Genomic DNA, 16,428 nt, shown 5'->3' on the forward strand with positions numbered 1-16,428 from the left:
CCCATTGAGAAAGCGGCCCTTGTGTCATCAACGCAAAGAAGAAGACCGCTACCCAGCTCAAAACACTCTGCGATCGTGATCTAGACTCCGTGATCGCGAAGAAGGAACTGACACCAGCAAAAATCTGCAACTTTCCAAAATGCTCTAGGTCGTCTGAAACCTACTCGAGCCCCCGTGGACCCTGTCCAATCACACCAACAAGTATATAAATTGTATACGAACTCGCACGTAATCTAAAAATATCAAAATAACACTCATAACCAAGAATCGAACACCAAAATACATAATACATTCTGATTATAGGCTATAATTACGTATTTTAGTCGATTATTACACTCTAATTTACTGCACTTTAGTTGAGTTTGCACTTTAATCGCTAGTGTTTTGCACTAATTGTGTGTTTTATGCCTTGTAGGTGTGATTCCGAGCTATATAGATGTTATGAAATGAATTTAAGTGGTTTGGAGCTTTGAATTCTGAGTAAGAGCTCAAGGAACTAAGCCGGGATCGTGTTCGGGGATCAACGGATGATAAAACAACAAAACAAAAACTCGAAGAGGCATATTGCGCACTGTCTAGTAAAATAGACATAACATTTTGCTCATAAATCCATTTGGGCTCAATAATATATTGTTAGAAATATAACTCAAAGGGATACAACTTTTATGTTTTACGTTTTTCCAAATTCTAAACGGAACAGTGTGAAAAACCCTGGTTTTGGCGCGACCGCGGCAGAACCGCGACAGAGGGCAGTCGCGGACAACTGAAGAATCTGAGAGGGTGTTTGGCCGCGGTTTGACCGCGACCGCGGTGGAACCGCGGCAGGATGCATAAATTTCAGGGACCAAAGTGCAAAACACGGGATTTTAATCCCTAAACCTTATATTAAACCAAGGAAGCCGGCCAAGAAAAGGAGAGGACATATTTTTGACATAGATTTGACCTAAGGAGGCAGAAACACAATAGGAGCAAGGCTTGGGAATTCTTCTACAAGTTTTTTCTTTCTTCTTCCTATTTTTCATTGTTGGTTATGACTTTTAGTATTGTAGTTTTACATACTATTATGAATAGCTAATTTGTTATCTAGAGTTTTGATAGAACCTTTTGTAGGATAAATTCTTGTTATGTTTTTATATAATTGAGCCGTAGTATAATCTCTATTTGTTCAACTACGTTCTTATTGTAGTTAATTGAAGAGCTCTCAATTAGCTGTGCCTATTTAGTGTGCATAACTCGGGAGAGAGTGCATATTTAGGTAATTGTTGAACAACACCACTCCCAGAGTATATGAGGGATCAATAACCGAGGGTTTAAAGGCGGGATTAGGGATAACGAAGCCTTGGGTGCGATCTGAAGTGAGCTGTATCAAAAGCCAGCTAGCGTAGCTCGGGAGAGTGCGTCTAGTAAATTGTCGTGATTACTCGGGAGAGATTTACGGTAATAAGAGTGCTCATGATCGGTAGAGAATACTTAGGCGAAATTATAGAAGACATAGCGGGAAGGATTCCGACAATTGGGGAAATCATAACTCTAGACCTCCTTAATCTTGTCTCTAACTCTTAGTATCTTTAGTTGTTAATTTATTATTTTAATTTGTTAATCAATTAGTTAAACACAAGAATCTAAATATCTATAAGTTAGGAACTGTTCAAGCTTGTCTTCTTGGTGATAGTGAACAGTTGTAGCTAAGCCTTAGTTCTCTGTGGGATTCGACTCTGGACTTGTAAGCCGGATTATATTTGCAACGACCGCATTGTCCTTTTTATAAGGCATAGTTGGGCGTGATCAAATTTTGGCGCCGTTGCCGGGGAACTAACGGTGTAGCTGTAGGTGTACATATTGCTAGGTTTCAAGTTTGAACTTTTTTTTTTTTTTGTATTTGATATTTTTTTTGTTTTACTAGTTGATTTAAAAAAAAATATGGCATCATGGAATTATGAAAGTTTTGATGTTGGTAATTCTACTTTTAATCCTCCTTATACATATTGTGATGAAAACCACCCTTGGCAAAATTATCAAAGTATTCCCGAGAGCGAGTTATGTGCACCAACTCAATCTTATGTGTGGAATATGTGTGATATGTGTGGTGGTCAAGATGGTCACTTTCATGGTTGTGCTTATATTTCTTATCTTCCCCCAACCCCTTATTATGATGATTCTATATTTTCTTGTGAGGATAATAGGAACAAAGAACCTCGGGAAGCTGACCTAAAGAAGATCGAAGATATGTTAAAGTGTCTTATAGAACAACAAAGTAAAATACTGCTGCAGATAGAAAGGCAAGATGAAACTATTTACAACTTAGAGGCTCAAGTGAGTCAATTAGTTGAAGCGTTTAATGCTCAATATGTCAATATTATGGATAGTATCCATGAGCAATTTGCATTAGAGACGGAAATTGAGGTGCCAATGGAGGGGTCCAAAGTAGAACCCCAACACTCTAACCATCTAGAATTTGAGGATGCCGATGTTGAAGAAATAATACTAGAGTTAACCAGGGACGTTGAAGATACAAATTTAGTTGACTCTAGTGTTTTGGGTGTTGAGGAGGTCGAAAATCTTGAAGTTCATGAATTGGAACGTGTTGGACCTCATTCCAAACACTTCTCTACATTATGTTCGGGCGGTGAAATGGGAATGGATCTTTATGAGCATAAAAAGAAGTCCAAGGAAGAGGTAGATGGGCCTTATATTTTGAAATTCTCAAGGCCGTCTAGGCAAGGTGACACTCCTCGGTCGAGAGCCAAAAAGTGCATAAGACTCTATCTAATTTTTGGCTTGCAAGAATTTGTACCGCCCCAAGAGCATAATCATAAGCTTGAAGAAAAACTTGGGGTGCGATTCATAAGTTCGAAGTGGAGGCAGAAAGTGATTCACGTCATGCCGCGACGTTAAATCAAGCGATTGTTGGGAGGCAACCCAGCTTTACTGATTTCTTTTATTTTTTGTATTAATTTTTTTTAATTGTATTATTTTTGTAGTGTCAATTTTTTATTTTCTAGGAGCATGGAAAGCAAAGGTATTGGAAGGATATAATAACAAACCAAATGGTTGGAACTAAGTGTGAGGTACCCGCACGAAGGACCAAGCTTGGGAGAAGTCTGAGTATCCCATGAGCTGTTAATGCTTCGGCCTTTGGCCTACCAGGGAGTTTCTTTTACCCTTTTTATTAGTTATGGTGTGCATTGGGGACAATGCACAATTTTAAGTGTGGGGTGAGGAGATTGTCTGGGGGACTTTCTATGCTATTTTAGTTGTGTTAGTTTAATTGAACAATTTTTTTTAATAGAAAAGATTGGATTTTTCCTGACGATGGATCTATTAGACAATTTTCTTGAGGGATTTAAGTCTAAAAAAAAGTACAAAAAAATTTTCTTTTGTTAGGTAGTGTAATAATTACCCCTTGGTTTTTCTTTAAACCACGGTTCTTTTCCAAGGGTTTTGTTTGAACCGGGTGTAGTTAGTTTTATTTTTTTTAGGAGTAAGAGCCAATGTGAGATGAATTGAATTGAAGCAATATCTCTTGACTTTGTTATGCCTTGAGAATAGTGAGTACTTTGGTTGTGACGCTTAGGCTCAGTTTTTGACTCTTGTAGAAGTACCTTAAATTGTATGATCTTAACATTTGGTTAACTGCTTTGACTAGAGTGTCTTGATGCTCTAATATTGAGTGAGTTAGTCATGTGCCATGCGTGCGTAAGGGTTGTTGTATTCTGTGCATTGCATTTGATGCCTAGAACTTGCCATGTGTGTTTGCGAAGCGAAATAGTAGTTTTATTCAGTCTAGGAAGTGATATAGACATTTCTTTGTTGAGCCAGATATGTATATTTTACCTACCTAATTGTTATGTATCGTAGTTAACTCTTTTGAGCCTATAATCTTATTTCTTTGGCAACCACATTACAAGACTTACCCATTTGTTTGAATTAACCATCTATTTGAACCATTGTAACCTCTCATGAGCACTTGAATTGTTTATGAACTTTGTAAAAGTTAAAGTGTGGGGTGGTTGGTTTGGCTTTTGAGTGGAACTAATGAAATAAGGAGAAAGGGTGCATTGATTTGAAAAGCAAGAGCCACTTGAATTGAAAAAGAAAAGAATAAAAAAAAATATAGTTGTATTATTGTGGAAAAAAAATATTCTTTGATAGTTGTGACTCTTGATATAATTGTGCTTAAATAATTTGGGAGTTAATGTACATTGATGTGAAGGTGGAGTTTGGCTTGACATAAGTATGGGGTTTGAATGTTAAAGTATATGTATTAAAGTGCTAAGGGAGTTGTAGTCACTCTTATATCTAAATGATAGTCCAGCCTACTCAGGAAGAAAAGAATACTCAGCAGGAGATCGAGAAAGTTGCTGAAGCAGTTGAAGAGCCGGTAGTGGAGATAGTAGCCGAGAAAGAAAAGTCCCAAGTGATTGGGAAGAAAAGACCTCCTCCACCATTTCCACAGAGGTTAGCCAAGCATCAAAAGGAGGAGCAGTACAAAAAGTTCTTTGAGATGCTCAAGCAAATTCAAGTAAATATTCCATTGATTGAAGCCTTAAAGGAGATGCCTGGATACGTAAAAATGATGAAAGACTTAATGTCCCGGAAATTTGATTTCCAAGACTTGGCTACGGTGACACTTACTTAGACGTGCAGTGCAGTGGTAACTAGACCTGTTGCTGAAAAGCTCTCTGATCCAGGGAGTTTTACTATTCCATGTACAATTGGAAACTTTACTTTTGCGAAAGCACTCTGTGATTTAGGGGCCAGCATTAATCTTATGCCCCTGGTCATTTACAAGAGGTTGGTCATTGGGAGAGCTAGACCCACCTCTATGTTGCTATAGCTGGCTGACAGGACTGTGAAGCGTCCATTTGGGATCCTGGATGATGTACTTATTCAGGTGGGGAAATTCATGTTCCCTGCAGATTTTGTAATATTGGATTGCAAGGTGGATGAAGAAATTACTATCATCTTAGGAAGACCTTTCTTGGCCACAGGGAGAGCTCTTATTGATTGTGAGACCGGGGAGCTTAAGATGAGGCTCAATGACGAAGAGATTATATTCAATGTGCAGAAATCTATGAGGCGCCCAAGTGAGTTCGCAAATTGCTCTCTTATTGATGCCGTGGATGTAATCGTACAGTCTGATAATGAAGTGTTGACGATTGAGGATCCCCTCGTTGCATGTTTGACGAATTTGGAGGAAGTGAACGGTGAGGACTTGGCAGAATGGGTGTTGGCAATGGAAGGTAGAGGGTTCTGGGATAGAGAACTAGAGTTTGAGCCCCTACACTTAGAAAAGAGAGAAACTCCTCCAGCTAAGCCATCCATTGAAGAACCATCGAAGCTGGAACTAAAGCCACTGCCAACCCACCTCAGGTATGAATTTCTGGGACCTGACTCCACTCTACCTGTTATTATCTCATCTGGTTTGTTAGATGTGCAGGTCCAACAGCTTCTACATGTATTGAAGGAGTGCAAATCTGCCATTGGGTGGACCATGGCAGACATCAAGGGGATCAGCCCCGCTTACTGCATGCATAAAATTCTGTTGGAAGAAGGGCACAAACCTTCCAGGGAACATTAGAGGAGGCTGAATCCAAATATGAAGGAAGTGGTGAAGAAGGAGGTGATAAAGTGGTTAGATGCGGGAATTATTTTCCCAATCTCTAACAGCAACTGGGTGAGCCCAGTTCAATGTGTGCCTAAGAAGGGTGGCATGACGGTTGTGAAGAATGACAACAATGAACTAATCTCAACGAGAACCGTCACAGGCTGGAGAATTTGCATGGATTATCGAAAGTTGAATCTAGCCACCCGGAAAGACCATTTCCCACTTCCCTTCATTGATCAAATGCTGGATAGATTGGCAAGGAGGTCACACTTTTGTTTTCTGGATGGGTACTCAGGGTACAATCAGATCTCCATTGCACCTAAGGACCGAGAGAAGACATCCTTCACATGCCCTTATGGCATTTATGCCTTCAGGAGGATGCCATTTGGCCTATGCAATGCACCCGCCACATTCCAACGGTGCATGATGTCCATAATCACTGACATGGTTGAGGATATAATGGAGGTGTTCATGGATGACTTCTCAGTGGTGGGGAGTTCATTTGATGAGTGCCTGGTGAATTTGACGCGTGTGCTGAAACGGTGCATCGAGACTAATCTGGTGTTGAACTGGGAGAAGTGCCATTTCATGGTACAAGAAGGCATAGTCTTGGGGCACCGGGTGTCTAGCAAGGGAATAGCGGTAGATCGAGCAAGATTGATGTAATAGCAAAGCTGCCTCCGCCAACTTCAGTCAAAGCAATCAGAAGTTTTCTTGGACATGCCGGTTTCTACCGGCGGTTCATAAAAGACTTTTCCAAAATCACCAACCCTCTCTGTAAGTTATTAGAGAAAGATCACCCGTTTGTGTTTTCTGATGATTGCAGGGTAGCGTTTGAGGAGTTGAAGCAGAAGCTGGTCACATCACCCATCATTGTTGCCCCCAACTGGGAGCAACCGTTCGAACTAATGTGTGACGCTAGTGACTATGCAGTGGGGGCAGTGCTGGGCCAGCGGAAGGACAAATTGATGCACCCAATCTACTATGCCAGTTGAATGTTGAGTGGAGCTCAATTGAACTATACGGTGACTGAAAAGGAGATGCTAGCTGTGGTGTTCGCATTCGACAAGTTCCGGCCCTACCTGATAGGATCAAAGGTAATTGTATACACTGACCATGCTGCTCTCAGGTACGTAATAGAAAAGAAAGACTCTAAGCCACGCCTGATTCGTTGGGTGTTGCTGCTGCAAGAGTTCGATCTTGAAATACGTGACCGCAAAGGCACTGAGAATCAAGTCGCTGATCACCTATCAAGACTTGAGGGAGCTGAAAATGCAATTGAAGTTGAGGAAATTCTGGAAACTTTTCCAGACGATCAACTGCTCGCCATCACTCATCAGGAAGCGCCATGGTATGTGGACTTGGACAATTACCTGGCCAGTGGTATAGTTCCTCACGACCTTTCATCGGTCCAGAGGAAGCAATTTTTTCGTGAAAGCCGCTTGTACTATTGGGACGAGCCCTATCTCTTTAGAATATGCCTGGATAACATGATCCGGAGATGCGTCTCCGAGATAGAACAATCTTCTATTTTGCAGGTTTGTCATGCATCGGCTTATGGTGGACACTTTGGAGAGATTAGGACAGCAACAAAGGTGTTAGAGGCCGGATTTTTCTAGCCGACTGTGTTTAAAGATGCCCACTCATGGGTGAAGGGTTGTAATGAATGTCAACGCACCGGGAACATTTCCCGGCGCCACGAGATGCCCATGAACCCAATTCAGGAGATAGAAGTGTTCGACGTTTGGGGGATTGATTTCATGGGTCCCTTCGTCAGCTCTTATGGTAATAAGTACATCCTTGTTGCCGTAGACTATGTGTCCAAGTGGGTGGAAGCTGTAGCATTGCCCACCAATGATGCGAAAGTGGTGGTGTGGTTTCTAAAGAAGAACATATTCACCCGCTTTGGGACACCACGAGCGATTATCAGCGACGGAGGCACTCACTTCTGCAATAGAGCCTTCGAGAAGTTGCTTACAAAATACGATGTGCGCCACAAGGTGGCTACTCCTTACCACCCGCAGACTAGTGGATAGGTTGAGGTATCCAACAGGGAAATCAAGAGTGTGTTAACGAAAACTATGAACGCTATGAGAACTGATTGGGCGAGGAAGTTAGATGATGCACTCTGGGCCTACAGGACAGCTTTCAAGACACCAATTGGTATGTCACCACACAAGTTAGTGTTTGGGAAGGCCGTGTCACCTACCTGTAGAACTTGAGCATAGAGCGTGATGGGCACTGAAACAACTAAATTTAGACATGGAAGCTGCGGGCACGTCAAGAGTCACAGAACTGCATGAGCTTGAGGAGTTCCGGTATCTTGCTTTTGAGAGCACAAGGCTGTACAAAGAGAGAATGAAGAGGCTACACGATCAGAACATCGTTGAGCGGAACTTCAAACCTGGGAACATGGTATTGCTATACAACTCAAGACTGAGGTTATTCCTGGGTAAGCTGAAGTCAGATGGTCTGGACCATTTCGAGTAGTTGAAGTTTTCCCATCAGGAGCGGTTGAAGTTGCCACTGAGAATGACTCTCGTACATTTAGAGTCAATGGTCATAGATTGAAGTTGTATGTGGGTATGAGCGAGCCTAAGGAAGGGGCTGAACTGCATCTGACTGAACTACAGAGGTCGAGCGAGCCTTAAATGCGCTCTTCCTGCATCGTGCAGCAACGTTAAATCAGGCGCTACGTGGGAGGCGACCCGCAAAATTGTTGTAAGTGTAACATAAAAAAAAACAAAAAAAAACGTCAGAATCAGAGATGCAGTCAAACCGCGGTACTGACCCTTCTCTGAACCCAGGCTATCGCGGTAAAACCGCGGCCAGGGAGACCCTCTGAACTTGGTCTACCGTGGCAGAACCGCGGCAGACGCAGACGGGGTCCAGGTAAGTTTTTCGTTTTAATTTTTTTTTCTTTTCACCTTTTACCCAAAATACCCCCACCTACCACTAAACTCCCCCCCCCAATTCGCCCAGATTCAGCAAAACACCTCCCCACTCCCTTCTCTCTAATTCTCTCCCACTTCTCTCTATCTTCTCTCTTCTCTTCTCATCTTCACATCACTCCATTATCATCCTCCCCTACTATCCACCTTCTTCATCGACTTTCCCTCAACCAAACAAGTAAGTTGCTCTTTCTCTCTCTCTCTATTTCATCTTCTAACTTAGTATAATTTAGCATAATTGTATTTAGTTTAACCCTAGGTAGGGTTAGTATAACTTTTGTCAATTTTTGCTTTCTTTCATGGTTTTTATTGTTGTATGGTACTGTTGTGAAATTGTTTGGTGTCATAGTGTGTGGGCCTTCATGGTGTTTATGATGTTTTAGCCTAGAAATCATTTTTTTCGGGGTGTAGTTGTTATTATGCAGCATGTGGGTCAAAATATTGGAGTTTTTGTGATATTATGGGGCGGGTTATACCCACTCCTACTTAGGGGGTGTTATACTTGGTGATTGGGGGTGTTGTCACTGTTTGATAATATGTGCAGGAGTAGTGTGGGGTGGTGTAGGCCGAATGTTGTACGTAGTTCTGTTGTGAGGCCTATGTGGAGATTGTAACCTTCCCTACCTTGCTTGTGTGGCTAGTCTGCCAAGAAGAACTCAATGGGGATGGTGTTTTGGTGCCATCGGGTGGCGAAGTCTGAGTACCCATCTGACGGACACTAATTAGGATGAATTTGATGGTTATGAATTTTCCTGACTCATTGCAGGTATTATGGCCCGTAAAAAGCAAAAGAGATGGGCGGGCACATCCCAACAACCGACATATGACGAGTCCAGGTTTGAATCGGAACGAGCGGAGGACGATTTTCATGCCAAGGCTGGTAAGAACTTCATTCATGAGTTGCAAATTGACCGGGCAGACCTCCGCGTGGAACAGGAGGAAATGTATGAAGAAATTCGAAGGCGAGAAATGGAATTCCTCTTTGATGACCCCGGCACAGCGAACCGGATGATGGTTAGGGAGTTCTACGCGAACTGCCCAGCACATATGCTGCGGGAGGTGACTATGCGAGGCACAGGGGTAGATGCCTCAATTGAAACTATCCGCCAGGTATTGAGGCTACCCCGGTTCACGGGCGATATTGACTACTACCACGACAGACCAGGTGTCACGTGGGAAGTGATGACTGATGTACTTTGTGCTGGTGGGCAACCAACCTAGATCAAGGACCACATCACCCTGAACTCCAACTCTTTCACGCACTTGGCTAAGTGTTGGTTGACTGTCATCTGCAGCCGGTTCATGCCCTCCAGCAACACCACAGACGTGAACTTCAACAGAACCCTATTGACTTGGTGCTTCGTGACGAAGAAGGATTTTGATGCAGCACAGGTAATTGGTGACGAAATGGTTCGGCGGGGACCGCTGCTGTCAAAGGGATTTTACTTCCCTTCCTTGGTGACTGCACTGTGCTTGCGGAGGAGGGTCCCCACTGATCCTGCTGATGGAGCATTGGCACCTGAAGCACCATTCTGAGCTTCACGCATCAGAGTGGGCAGGGGCACACGTACAACAATTGTGATAGATGCTGAGGCTGATGACTCGGTTCCTCTTGCACCGTCCAGGAGATCTAATGACAGTGTCGGACCCTCTCGGCACCCCCATACTGGGGCAGGCTTTTCCAGATCTTAGTCTACCAGGCCTATGTTGCATTCCATGGAGGAAGAGGTCGCGAATCTCCGCACCTCAGTGGATGGCCTACACACATGGATGGATGCCATGTCTCAGAGGCAGGCCCGGTCTGAGAACAGGTTCATGGCCTGGTTTCGTGCTTTGGGCAGAGCTTGCCATGTCGACCCCAGCACAGTCTCCGACTCTGAGTGAGTCTCAGGGAAGTCTTCTTACCCTTCTGCTCTTTACTTTTGTGATATGACATGGGGACATGCCATGATTTTAAGTGTGGGGTGGGAGACTTGCTCTAGTTATATGTGTACTGTACATAGACATTGTGTGTGTTGTAGCATGAAATTGATGTTGTTGTATATAATTGAATGTAATTATATTAGGAGTCTGACTTGGCCCAACGATGGACACTTGTCGACGGGTCTCTTGAGGGTCCAAGTCGGATATATTTATAAAAAAAAAATTAAAGGTAGAGGACTCTTCCTGCGGACGGACCACTGGGACAATACTCTTGAGGGAAGTAGTCCATGAAGATTTTTTTATTTTATTTATTTTTCTTTTTAGGTAGTGTAGTAAGTCCCCCTTGTTTTTTCTTTTGGCCACGGTTCTTTTCCAAGGGTTTTTCTTGAACCGGGTTAGGTAGATTTTTCTTTTGTAGTTAAGACTAAGATGGGTAAAGGCTAGAATGCTACCTTTGATGTACACACCTGCAACCAACTAAAATGAACCTGAGAGTGTGACGTCTAGGCTCAGTTGTGGACTTGTAAATCTATGCCTTAATTTTGCACATCTTGCTTTGCTTGAACGCTCGTATGAGTGTGTTGATAGACTGATCCCGAACGAGTTACATGCTAAGTGTGTGTGAGATTTTACTTGCATTCTGTGCGTGCGTGCGATACCTAGAACTCGCCCTGTGTGTTTGCAAAGAGAAATAGAAGTTGTTGGGTTTTAGAGATGATTGAGGCATTTCTTTGTATAAGCCTACATATAATGGTGAATCCACCTGTCTATATTGTCATAGTTAACCCCTTTGAGCCTGAAGCCTGTTCTCTGATAACCCTATAATGACCTATATCCCTGTGTTTGAATAGCTGATTGTTTGAACCTATACCTCCGGAAAGTACTTGAATCACTAAAGAACATACAAAAGTCAAAGTGTGGGGTGGTAGGGAGTTAGCGGAAAAAAATGGGGAATCAGGAATGAATTATTTGAATGGTGCACTGGTACCTTAAAAAAAAAAGCCAGTTGCACCTAAAGGAAAGTAGGGGTCACTTGTGAAACAAAAATGTGGAGGAATGATTAGGCTGAGCAGGGAAATTGAGATAAAAGGAAGTGTGTATTAAAAGTGCTTAGGGAGGTTAGTCACTACATCCAAATGTATCCTACCCGTCCCTTAGCCTACATTACAACCAAATAAAGACCTCTTGATCTTTGACTAAAATAGCTCGATTAGTAGAGTACTACACTAGGGGCAAGCTTATGGTGTGTCTGTGCGGCATGTGAATGTTCTTTGCTGAGAGTGAGTGAATTCATTCTATCTTTAGTTCCTTGTGTTTGAATTTTATGCGTGTGGAACTTCTCTCAGACTCTTGATGTGAGGGAATGTGACTCGGGAAGGAAAAGTAAGTCTTCACCTCTGTTAGAGTAACTAGAGTGAGCGCAAGTGTGTCATGGCAGTAGAATCTGCATCTGGGGTATGACCGGCACATTGCTTAGGTTGTTCCGTCAAAATGGTGGGTGTGACATATTTGGGGTAAAGCATCAAACGGTTAGGCTTTTAAGTGTGGTTTAGCTTGCTCGAGGACGAGCAAGGGTTTAAGTGTGGGGTGTTGATAATAGGTGAATTTAACTATATTCAGCCCCTAAATAACCGCCTTCTTGCATAGTTTTAATAATAAAAGTGATAACAAAATGCTCTTATTAGTGCTTTTCATGATTTGCAGGTTATATATGACTAGGGAACGCTAGGGAGCACTTTTGGAGTCAAAAAAATGAAGAAAGAGAGGCCAACCGTGAAATGTCCTAAGTGAACCACGCAAAAACAGGCTGAAGAATCAGAAAAATGACTCTGTTGCGGTTCCACCGAGACCGCGGCAGAACCGCGGTGAAGGATGCTCGCGGACAGAAGGAGATTCAGAGGAGCTGTTTGGCCGCGGTTCCACCGCGGCAGAACCGCGGCAGGCGCGAGAAAAGTGCAGGGACTAAAGTGCAAACACGAGAATTTTATCCCTAAAACCTATTTTAAACACTAGACTTCGCCCAAGAGAGGCATGTATTGATTTTTAGAGTATCTTGGCAAGAAAAACAATTGTGAGAGATCACCCAAAACATCTTTCTTCTTTTCTTTGATTTTGATTGCTAGTTTATGATGGATCTTATCTTAGTTTGTTTACCCATAGTTATGAGTAGCTAAATCTTTTGTCTAAGGTTTTGATGGAACCTATTGGGGGATGAACTTCTTGTTTATGTAAATACAAATTGCTAGTTTCAATCTTTATTTATTCAACTATGTTCTTGTTGTAGTTAATTGACAGGATCCTCAATTAGCTGTGCCTATTTAGTGTGCATAACTCGGGAGAGAGTGCATATTTAGGTTATTGTTGAATAACACCACTCCTAAAGTATAAGAGGAATCTATAACTGCGGGTTTAAAGGCGGGATTAGGGATAACGAAGCCTTGGGTGCAATCTTAAGTGAACTGTGTTAATTAAAGCTAGCTAGTGTATCTCGGGAGAGTGCAATAGTATATTACTGTGATTACTCGGGAGAGATTTATGGTAAGACGAGCGTTCATGATTGATAGAGAAGTGTTGGTACATTTGTATGAAGCATAAACAGAAGGGATTCCATCAATAGGGGAAATCTTTACCTTAGCTTTATCTCATCATTGTTTACAACCTTAGCGTTTTAGTTTACAGCCTATTTAATTTACTTGCAATCTTAGTTACTAAAGAAACCATCAACTTGTGATTTAAACATTTGGGAAGCTGGTTCTGAAGAGTTTAGGGGTCTAAAGATTGTGATTGATAGGTTAATTCTCTGTGGGATTCGACTCCGGACTTGTAAACCGGATTATATTTGCAACGACCGCATTGTCCTTTTTATAAGGCATAGTTGGGCGTGATCACATTCCTTTAAGCTCAAGAACTTCAAACACTCACAACCAAGCGCTTGATTCAAGCCTAACAAATTCGGAATGAATCCAAACTTTGCACACAAGTCTCAAATGACTAAACGTACATATCCAAGTCTAGGATCAACAATTTGAACTCGATTGCCTCAAAGTCAGCCCAATGTCAAACTTGTGAACTTTCCAAACCTTCAACTTTCTAACTTTTGACCATTAGAGCCAAATCAACATAGGAACCTCCAAATTTAATTCCGGGCATATGCCTAAGTCCAAAATCACTATAAGGACCTATTGAAACTATCAAATATACATAGTTTGGTCCCATCTTAAAAAGACACCTTGCTACCCTTGATTGGATAAAATAGACCTGCTCCTGTTTAATCAAACCCACGCGACCCATCTATTTCTCCCAAATCAAAGTGAAGCCCACACAATATATTGTATTTCTCTTTAAATCTCCCTGCAGACCCACACAAATTAAATGATTAATTGGAGTGATATGTTTTACATCTAATATATTTGATATTGCATAAACTTTAAAGTTTTCCTAAACTAAATTTAGATAGTTTTTCCCTAAAAAGAGCTACGGTTCTGATATTTAAATATACATATATTTATGTTCAAGCTTTCTGCATGTTAGAAATATCTAGTTTAGCTTACTTTATTTGTGAAGGTAAGCCCTTAAGCAAGTAGTGCATCTTTCTAGAGCTTGTGCACGGGGCATTTTGAAAATTCTAGTCGTCATTGACACAACCACAATGTACAAGGCGATATGCACATGGGATCACATGATAGATAGAATCTTGTAGCCTCTGGGTACAAGAGTTACCCAGGTTTAGGTGTGGGTTCTCTAGCTGCCTTGTATTGACTGTCTGTGTTATGATCTTTCTTTCTTTGGGAGCAATATTGATTTATTATTTTTTGTTTTGATATAATGTAGATTATCGCAATAATAGAAAAAATAGTGTTTCATTTCATTTGAACACAATCCAGATCTCATGCATCCAAGGGCGATTTGTTACAACTATTCTACTACATCCGCCACCCCCAAATAAGAATTTTGCTTGTTAATCAATTAAAAAATATCACTGCTTAGAGGATTTTAAGAGTTACATTAATGATATACATATAAGATTTTCAATCTTTGATTATTTTATAATGGAGTGTTGTCCAGCATATTTTTCTTATTGGAAACGCAATCAAAAGACATAATATTATGTCCTTTTGTGGGTGATATTTACCAAAAGCTAAAGATGTAAAAATAGGGGGCTTGTGTTTTTTTGGAAGGATAAGGAAAAATGAGCGAGACTTACCAATCAGCGCCAGTCACGTGTCTAGGCCGGGGAAGTTATTAGTACGGTTCGAGTGAGTTTTAATCGAAATAGGACAGATCTTTTTTTTATCCAAACACGACCAGCCGTGTATCTTATTTAAGATAGGACCAAGCTATTTAATGGGCAAGAGACAAATATGATCAAAAAGTATGATGTGTGTTCAAAATAGAGAATCAAAAACATAAACTATAAAATAATATGAGCAAAATAATCCATCAAAATAGAAACGTTAAATTATTCCGAGCCCACAAGTTTTTTGTGTGTCATTAAAGAATTTAATCCTCTCACTATTGCTCAAGGTATTTGGACTAATTCCTTTAAGAATAGAACGAAAAACTATTCGATAATAGTGACAATGCAAATTACAGAACTTTGACAAACTCAAATGGCATATAAAATCACATAATGGACACTTACATTTTGTTTTTGAAAATGATGCACAAATGCATAAAAGAGAAGGGAGAGTTTTCAAATTTTTTGTGGTGAAAAATAAAGCCAAGCCTTTAAATTTATAGCTAACAAGTTGGAGTTGAAAGGGTATGAAGATAGTGTCACGTCCAAAAACTCTACCAAAGGTCATGATGGCATCTAATCTCCAAGGCTAGGTAAGTCAATCACACAATAATATAAAAAATAGTGAAACAAGGTATAACAAGTTTGAATTTAACATAATCAGCGGAATAAAACTCCAGCAAAGCCAATATAGAGGTACATAAGTCAAAATTTCAAAATCAGGTAATACAGAGTCATGAGCTCTAAACTATATACATAACGAGTCTCAAAAGTACAATATTGTTTGAAAGTAATACAACAATATGAAATAAGAAAAGGGGACTCCAAGGGTTTGCAACATCCATGCAACACTACCTTGAATCCACTCGAACAGTCAAAGCTCACTCCCGAGATCTGCTGCTACCAATACCCGGATCTGCATAAAATGTGCAGAAATGTAGTATGAGTATGGAACAGAATATACTCAATAAATATCAAGACTAACCTCGATGAATTCGTGACGAGGTTCAAGTCATGTGACACTCACTAGTCACTAGTTAAAAAACCTTGCAATATATAAAATAACTGGCAGCAAAATTATAATGAGATTAAGTGCCATTAACTCAAAAAAACAAGAGTTATCAGCTCAACACAGGAATCAATTTTTAACAAAAGAACTATTAGTTAATAATAGAGGCATATAGTAACATGTTAAAAGCAACGTGAAATTATGTAAAATGCATGACAAAGTATAAAGAATTCACTTGCATGATTAAGAATGCCACACTAATACTCCTGAAATGATCCGAACAGTTGTTTTTCGTATTTTAGCCCCGTTCCTCTATTTGATATTTCTTGTATTTGTATTTTATATTTGGTGATTTTCAGGGATGATTGGGATTTTTTTTTTGGAAAAATTTTGGAGTGAATTAAGATACTACAGACAAATAATGATCCAAAAGTATGATAGCACGTGTAGTTATACTAAAAAACTAAAACAAACGATAGATGTAACTTATTTTTAATAGTGGAGGAACAAATATGGCGCGTGTAGCTATACTAAAAAACTAAAACAAACGATAGATGTAACTTATTTTTAATAGTGGAGGAACAAATATGGCGCGTTCCGTATTATTATTATTATTATTATTTACTTATGCAAGTTTACAAGTAGATACTAGACAAGCAAGTATTTGTGTTGCCGCTTTAGATAGCCTTGGAAAACTGCT

The sequence above is a fragment of the Nicotiana sylvestris genome, chromosome 3, assembly GCF_000393655.2.
Source record: "Nicotiana sylvestris chromosome 3, ASM39365v2, whole genome shotgun sequence".
Lineage (NCBI taxonomy): Eukaryota > Viridiplantae > Streptophyta > Magnoliopsida > Solanales > Solanaceae > Nicotiana > Nicotiana sylvestris.